The following is an 8,787-nucleotide window of genomic DNA, read 5'->3' on the forward strand; positions in this document are numbered from 1 at the left end:
CATGCAGTACTATAGAGGTAAGAAGACAAAAACAGTGTAGAGTTATGAGTGGAACAGTAGTAGGTAAATGTTATCTTCTCTGGGAAAGATGAAAGGATATAACTAAAAACAACTAGGTGAAGGAAAAGAGAAAGGAAAAAATGGAATAACATCATTGACTGCTGTAAGGTTAATAGGTACAAGTCAAAACTTCTATTTATAACCAAATAGTAAAAGATTAAAACCAGACTGTAAAAAATTAAGAAAAAATAAGATTAGAGATAGGATTAAGGGTAAGAATACAAATGTAACCACTGGAAGAAAAATACACACTTACTAGATAGTGTTTTATATATATATATATATAGTGTTTTATATATATATAGTGTTTTATATATATATATATATATATATATATATATATGGAATTTATTTATTTGACAGACAGAGATCACAAGTAGGCAGAAAGGCAGGCAGAGAGAGAGAGAGGAAGAGAAGCAGGCTCCCTCCTGAGCAGAGAGTCTGATGTGGGGCTCAATCCCAGGACCCTGGGATCATGACCTGAGCCAAAGGCAGAGGCTTTAACCCACTGAGCCACCCAGGTGCCCCTAAAATATATTTTAAAATAGCAAGAAGAAAAACTCAACAGAAAAAGAAACAATGTAAATATAATCAGTAATCATAACATTTTTATTTTTATTTTTTTAAGATTTTATTTATTTATTTGTCAGAGAAAGAGAGAGCACAAGCAGGAAGAGCAGCAGGCTGAGGAAGAGCAGGCTCCCCGCTGAGCAAGGAGCCCCATGTGGGACTCAATTCCAGGACTCTGGGATCATGACCTGAGCTGAAGGCAGACGCTTAATGGACTAAGACACCCAGGTGTTCCCATAACATAAATTATATGGCCATTTTGAGGTCAAACATAACAATCTTATGATACAGGTAAAAGGTTTTAATTCACTTACTCCTATGGACTGAACGTTTATGCACCTCAAAAAAACTTCATTGATATCTAATTTCCAACATGATGGTATTTGGATACAGGGACATCAGGAAGTGACTAAGTCATGAGGGTAGAGCCCTCATTAATGGGATTTTTGTCCTTATGAGAGTCTCTGGAGAGCTCCCTCTGTAAGGAGACAGGTATCTATGAACTAGGAAAAGGTCCACACCAGACATTCTTTCTTCCAGGACCTTGATCTCAGACTTCAGCCTCTACAACTGTGAGAAATAAATTTATGTTGCTTATAAGCCACCTAGTCTATGGTATTCCATTATAATAGTTTGAACAAAGCTACCTACTTAAATAAAGTAGATATTCAAATTGGCTAATGACACAAAACCCAATTATTCTGTATAAAGAAATATACCCAACATGTAAATGTCTGGAACGCTAAAAAGAAATATGTGGCAAATCTGTACTAGGCAAAGGAAAACAAAATGAATACAGAAATGACCATCTTGATATCAGATAAAATTGAATTCAGGCAAAAGTATTAAAGAAAATTTTATTGTTGTAATGTTGAAAGTTACACTCACAATAAATATTTGACAGTTATAATTATGTCTGCACCAAAAAATAGAAAATAATCTATATAAAACAAAAAATAAACACAAAATAAAGAAAAATAATATAAAAAATATATAAAAAATATAAAAACACAGAAAGAAATTGCAAGGAGAAACTGATTAAAAAATAATAGGATAGATAGATCATATATAGATATATATCTATAGATAGATCATATATAAATATGAACATATTTATGTTTTAAACATATATAAATATATAAATATATTTATATATATAAATAAATCACTCTGATGGGAGAGAATATGCCTTCTTTCCAAATATATACGGATCATTCATAAGAAAATTGATCATATATAGGATCATGAACAAAACCACCATAAGTTTGGTAGATTAGAGATATTAGGAAAATATTTTTATTAGAATGCAAGCCAAACACAAAATCCATTCATTAAAAAATTTTGAAATAAAAATGATATCCACTTTGAAAACAACAAATAAAATTAATTTTTTGTAATCAAACTTTTTTTTTTTTTTAAGATTTTACTTATTTATGTGACACAGAGAGAGACAATGAGATCAGGAACACAAGTGGGGGTTGGGGTGGGAGAGGGAGAAGCAGGCTTCCCGTTGAGCAGAGAACTTGATGCGGGGCTTGATCCCAGAGTCCTGGGATCATGACCCGAGCCAAAGGCAGACGCTTAACTCTGAGCCACCCAGGCGCCTTATCAAACTTGAGTGAAAGAAGAGCTGCTGAGCAAAGTAAGCGAATTTAAGAGAAAACAGTGATCATGAAAATACTACGTAACAGAATATATGGGATACCCAGGGCAACCCTTAAGAAAATAAATACAAGAAGAAAGAAGGGAATTAAAATGGTACCCAAGTTATATCTAATAAGAACAAAAAGGCAGTGATGAGGAAATAAGACATTTTCCTTCATCCTCCAGCTGTGGAAGCTGCAGCTGACCCTGGGCCCTTGAGCTCCTGAGCGAGTTGAGGGGACTCAGCAGCAAGCAGAGTGGCAGCTGCCCCTCTCAGGAGACCACTGGGTCATCTCTTCCCCTGGCCTTACCTTCCCATGGCCACCTATGGACAGAGCCATGCGTGGCCAGTATGTATCTGCCATATGCTGACCTTGGAAAGACACCAGAAATGTTTCCAGCAGAAGATTTGGTTTTGGGTTGGTGAAACTGGGTGTGAAAACAAAGTCATGCAGTGGTGTGTGATTCTCAATATCTGGTTCATCTCATACAGACACCGGTAAAGTTCGTGGAACAGCAGGGACCAAATATAAATGGTATGGGTCTTGTCGGACTTTCACAGAAAAATGGAACACAGATAACTCTCTGGGAACGTAAATTGCAATTGAAGACCAGGTATATCAAGGTTTTTTTTTAATTTTTAAAGATTTTATTTATTTATTTGACAGAGAGGGATCACAAGTAGGCAGAGAGGCAGGCAGAGAGAGAGGAAGAAGCAGGCTCCCCACTGAGCAGAGAGCCCAATGCGGGGCTCGATCCCAGGACCCTGAGATCATGACCTGAGCCGAAGGCAGCAGCTTAACCCACTGAGCCACCCAGGCGCCCCAAGGTATATCAAGGTTTAAAGTTCATATTTAATATCCTTTTCGCCCAACACAGGCAAGTGGTAAAATCAAGTCTTACAAGAGGGAGTTGATAAACCTTGGTTGTGATGTTGACCTTGATTTTGTTTGGTTAGCTATCGTTGGTTATGAGGGCTGGCTTGCTGGGGACCAGAAGACCTTTTGACAGTGCCAAGTCAAAGCTGACAAGAAATAACTCTGCATTGGGTTTCAGGACAGGGGACTTCCAGCTACACACTAATGTCAACGATGGGACAGAATTTGGAGGATCAATTTATTAGAATGTATGTGAAGATACTGACACTTCAGGAAACCTTGCTTGGACATCAGGTGCCAACTGCACCCACTTCCACGTTACAGCCAAGTATCAGCTGGATCCCTCTGCTTCCACTTCTGAAAAAGTCAACAACTCTAGTTTGATTAGTGTGGGCTCAGACTCTGAGGCCTGGGTCAAGTGTACACTGTCTGCTCTGGTAGCTGGGAAGAGTATTCATGCTGGAGGCCCCAAAGTTGGGCTAGTTCTGTGGCTAGAGGCCTAATCCAGCTGAAAGAAACCTCTGGGAACGGATATCAGAAGATTTCACCTTTGTGTATTTCCAGTGTGACCAAGATGATCAAAACAAAGTCTGATCTAAATAAGAGCTGTGCTTTAAATATTTATTTATTTATTCATTTATTTATTTATTTGACAGATAGAGATCACAAGTAGGCAGAGAGGCAGACATAGAGAGAGGAGGAAAAAGGTTCCTCTCCGAGCAGAGAGCCCGATGCGGGGCTCGATCCCAGTACCCTGAGATCATGATCTGAGCTGAAGGCAGATGTTTTAACCCACTGAGCCACCCAGATGCCCCTAAATATTTAGACAGAGACTCATTAGCTGGGTTGTAGGTGAATTGGGATCTGAGCTAGATACCAACACAGCAGTCATGCAATCCCTTATATGTTACTTAAATGTATTTAGCTGTTAAATATGCTTCCCCCAATAATGAAATAGACCTTTATGAATGCTGTGCAATTGTGTGCGTGTTTTTTTTATGTCCCTATTAGCGTTGCAGCAAGATATAAAATATTCAAAAGCTAATTGGTTTCACATACACAAATAATAAGTAGCTAGACAATATAATGGAAGAGAAATTCCCATTTACAATGATGAAGATATAAAGATGAGATACTTAGGATTAATCGGTAAGACAAAATCTATCAAAACATATATGCAGAAGACTCTTAAATGGTCCTGAACAACACAAAAGTAGACTTGGGCAAATGGACACACATCTCTTGTTGGTTAGCATGACTTGGCATCATCAAGATGTCATTTCTTTCTAGGTAAATGTATGGACAATATGAAAAGAGCTTTTGTGGAGCTAGTCAAATGAATACTAAAGTCTCTATGAAAGAAATATAAATATGGAGAAAGAAAACCTAAGGAAACACAAGAAAAGAAGAGCTGTAAAGAAGTAACCCCAAGAGAGGAACAGAATATATTATAAACTCACTATAATTAAAACACGTATACTTGGCACATGGCTAGATTTGTCTATATCTCACCAACCCATAAATGTGTATAACTTTTGAACTAAAAATTCCACTTCTAAGGTGTTACCCCAAAATATGCATTTAACCATACAAAATATGCATACATATCCAATATTATCCATTGTGGTGTTATTTATAACTGCAAAATAATTGGAAACTACTGATGTGCTCAAACATAGGAAATTGATTGAATTAACTTTGACTTATATACATGGTGGTGTATCACGCAGCTTTAGAAAAGAATGAGAAAGATCTCCATGAAGTGCTGGAAAGTTATACTGAGGATATATGTTAAGAAAAAAAAAGTACTTATTTTTGCAAAAAGGAACAGAGAAAACCAGAAAGCAATAAAATTAGTAAACAGAGTTAGAGGTGGTAGAGAGGCAGGGGGGAGTAGGAGGGAGACATACAGAGTGGAAGAAAGAAGAGAGCATGACATTTTTCTGAATATAATTTTTGAACAGTTTTGACTTTTAGAAGCACACTAATGTTATCTACATAGTCAAACAAATTAAAACAAGATGGGAGTTTAAAAAAAGAAAAATCTAAATCTAAATGCCAATATACAAATAAAACTTACTAAGTTTCACATAAATAACAACCACACTGAAAGGTGGGGGTTGGGGGGTAACACTAAATCAAATAATTTTTTTTTAAAGATTTTATTTATTTATTTGACAGAGAGATAGAGAGCACAAGTAAGCAGAGGGGCAGGCAGAGGGAGAGAGAGAAGCAGGCTCTCCGCTAAGCAGGGAGCCCGATGCGGGGCTCGATCCCAGGAACCTGGAATCATGACCTGAGCCGAAGGCAGCTGCTCAACCAACTGAGCCACCCAGGCGCCCCTCAAATAATTTTTTAACATGAAACTTTGACTACATATTCTTAGTGTGTGGGGGAGAAGGAAGGCACACAAACAGATCTTGAATTCTTTTTGATAGATTAGGGGTCTTTTTTTTTTTAGTGGTATGGATATAGCAATTCTAGATATGTGTTGAACAAATCACAGAGTTGAACAAATACATAAGTGTGTTAATATTGTTGGGATCCAGAGTTTTTACTGTGGGAGGAAGATAAAAATGTGCAGTGGGGAAGGGTTAAAAATTGTGAGGTTGAATTAGCACTGGGGATTGTGATGTGGTAAGAACCCTGAGCCTCATATTTTGAGAAATTTTGCCCTGTTGAGAATATGTTTTAGCATAAACATATGATATGTTTAATATTCTTACGTTTATATAACTTAATATACTTAAGTGATAAACTTGAAATATATTTGTTTAAACTCAGTCTGCCAATACTCCAGCTCTCCCTTACTCCTCAGCCAGAGTGACAAAGACTTGTCATAATAGTTACTCTGGGTCTGTCCCAGGCAGACTGGGACATGTGTTCATCCTACACACACACACACACACACACACACACACACACACACTTCTCAGGCTGCCCTGATCACTTGTGATTTTTACTCTTCCTTTACCAGATTTCATCTTATAAGTCCTTGGAGAGTAGGGAAATAGTTCAGTCACCTGCCCTTGAAAAGTGGCCCTTTTCATTCAGGACCAGCAATCAGAGGAGGCTTACCTTACCTCGGAACACGGATCTTTGGACTGGTTAAAATCGAATGCCCATCACGAACTGATCAGAGAATCCATTTGCTCATTTGTAAAATACGGGGAATAATAGCTTGCTAGTTGTTGTAGAATTAAATAAGATAATCTATTATGAAGTACCTAGAGTGGCTCACTGCATCCAATAAGTAGTAGTATTATTTTGTTACTTTTGTTATTACTGTTTTTCTTTAGCGTCATCCTCCAATGTTTAGCTCGAAAATATAATCTAATTTTCATGAATAACCCATTACAGATCAGTCATGTATGAATTTATTTAAACCTCTTTAGGAACCATAATTCCTGTTTCACTTTTTAAAGTAATGAGTTCCATAAACTTTATTTCCTGCTGTGTAACATGGCATTTTGTTTAAATTGTTTTAACTTAGCTCTTCCAAGCATCAATGGATTCCTCACAGCCCTAAAAACCCAGTATTTTGTATATAAATTTGTTTTGATCTAATTCACACTCTTGGAAGTTTTATAGGTGCCAATCATATAGCCTTTAATATTCATCATTATTCTGGGCCCAATGATTTTATTTGTACTGTTTTAAAATTCAAGTGGAATCCAGAACTCTGAAACCTAGCCTTAGCTTCATGAGTGAGATGGACGTGGAAGGTCATTCCAGGAAAGAACCTATTCTGTGACCTTCCCGGATATGGTCTCCATTACCCTACCTCTCAGAATGGGGTTCTCAGGGTCTGGATGCTGTAGGTCACCAACTCAGATATATGACTGTAGAGAAGTTCCCTAGCATGAATTCATCAGATGCTATTACTGTACTATCAGATCCAATGGATCCTCTCTCTCAAATTGAAGGGAGATTTCCTAGAACATTTTTTTTTACATGTTTACCTTTTTGTTTTAATCTTGGCACGGTTTCAGATAGATCATTGTTCCAAAGAGTAGAACAGCAGACTCCATAATAGGCATTATCTGCGTGCATTTTAGGGATTAAGATAGTTCTGTCTCTTGACAAGAGACACAAAAGAAACATACGGCTTATAGATTTGTATCTTTGTAGACAAAAGAACTGTATATGAACTACACAAAGTGGATGAAAACTAGAAAACAAGACAATGCAGGCTATTTGATGCTGTGCAAATCAGAAAAAAATTAGCGTATAGAAGAAACTAGTGTATTTCAGCAGTATGTTCAAAATCCCTGGCAAGGGAAGGCATCAGAGGAGAGCATATGTATAATATATATTATTTATCAAATATGTATGAACATATTATTTTATAAATTTTTAAGTACATCATTTAAAAATCAAATAGCTATCAAAGCTTTATAATTTAAAAAGCATTTCCCTGTCCCACCCGTCCTCAGTACCAATTTCTGGTGCAAATCATGTTCAACTCTTAGATTTTTTTTTTCTAATGTTAGCTGAAATATTTCAAAACAACAGTTAAATACACCTAATTTCTTTTTTTTTTTAAGATTTTGTTTATTTATTAGAGAGAGAGTTTGAGTGGTGGGGGGTGGAGCAGAGGGAGATGGAGAGGCTGACTCCCCAGAAGCTGAGTCCCCAGGGCTCCTTCAGGATCCTGGAATCATTCATGACCTGAGCCAGAGACTGGTGCTCAACCAACTCAGCCACCCAGGTACCCCTAAATACTCCTAATTTCTGTTTCAGTCTTAGATAGGGTTTATTGCCTTTCCTTTGTAAAATGGGGATTTTGCTTTCTTAAGATTCTCTAAACACACAAATTCTGACACAGCCGCATATTCTCTTACTCATGCACACTCATATCACACTCTTATTTCATCCTCTCAATATAGTTATGCCATAATTTTTATTGAAAAACACAGTTATTTAAGTATTTATTGCTGAACCAAGCAATGTTTAATTTAATTTCCCTTTAGTCAGTTTGGGCTTACATATTATTTTCTGCTCATTTTCTTTTCCTTGGGGTTGACAATCAAATCAATCCCTGGCTCCTCTCTTCTGCTCTCTTCCTCCACTCTTTTGCTTCTCACTCCCGCTCTCCACCTTCCTTTCCTTCTCTTCTCCCTCCCAACTTCTCCTGCTCCCCCCTTTCCATTTTCCAGGAATTTAATATCCATATCTATATCTATATCTATATCTGTATCTATATAAACTTTCTTTCAAATATCCTCTTAAAATATCTTCCCAAAATTTCAGCTATTAAACTCTAACCTATCCGGGTTTTTTTGTTTTGTTTTGTTTTTTTCCTTGAAGAATTCCCTCTGGATGCTCTTCCTCTTCATCCTCTTCCTCTCTAGTGTGGTCTGGTGCTCTCCAGACTGACTCTGCACCTGCTGTCCTCACATTCTCTTAACCATCACTGGGGAATTCCCTCTCCCTTTCTCCTGTAATGAATTTTTTATTTCTTGGCTATCAGATCTTGCTTGTTCTTGATTTGTTTCCTCATTTCATAGAAGCACTCCTTTCATAGCCTCCTAAGAAAGAACACTTGGAAAGTAAATGCATGAGCACTTACACATCTACGCTTATTTTTAGTCTGACCTTATACCTATTTCATAGTTTATCTACAGAGAAGTCT

General features: G+C 37.1%; 1 pseudogene; it reads left to right on the plus strand.

The window, feature by feature from the left end:
- Positions 1 to 2,591: 2,591 nt before the first annotated feature.
- LOC125079430 (voltage-dependent anion-selective channel protein 2-like) lies at positions 2,592 to 3,655 on the plus strand (annotated as a pseudogene).
- Positions 3,656 to 8,787: the final 5,132 nt, after the last annotated feature.

This window comes from Lutra lutra, chromosome 10 (assembly GCF_902655055.1).
Source record: "Lutra lutra chromosome 10, mLutLut1.2, whole genome shotgun sequence".
NCBI classification, from domain to species: Eukaryota; Metazoa; Chordata; class Mammalia; order Carnivora; family Mustelidae; genus Lutra; species Lutra lutra.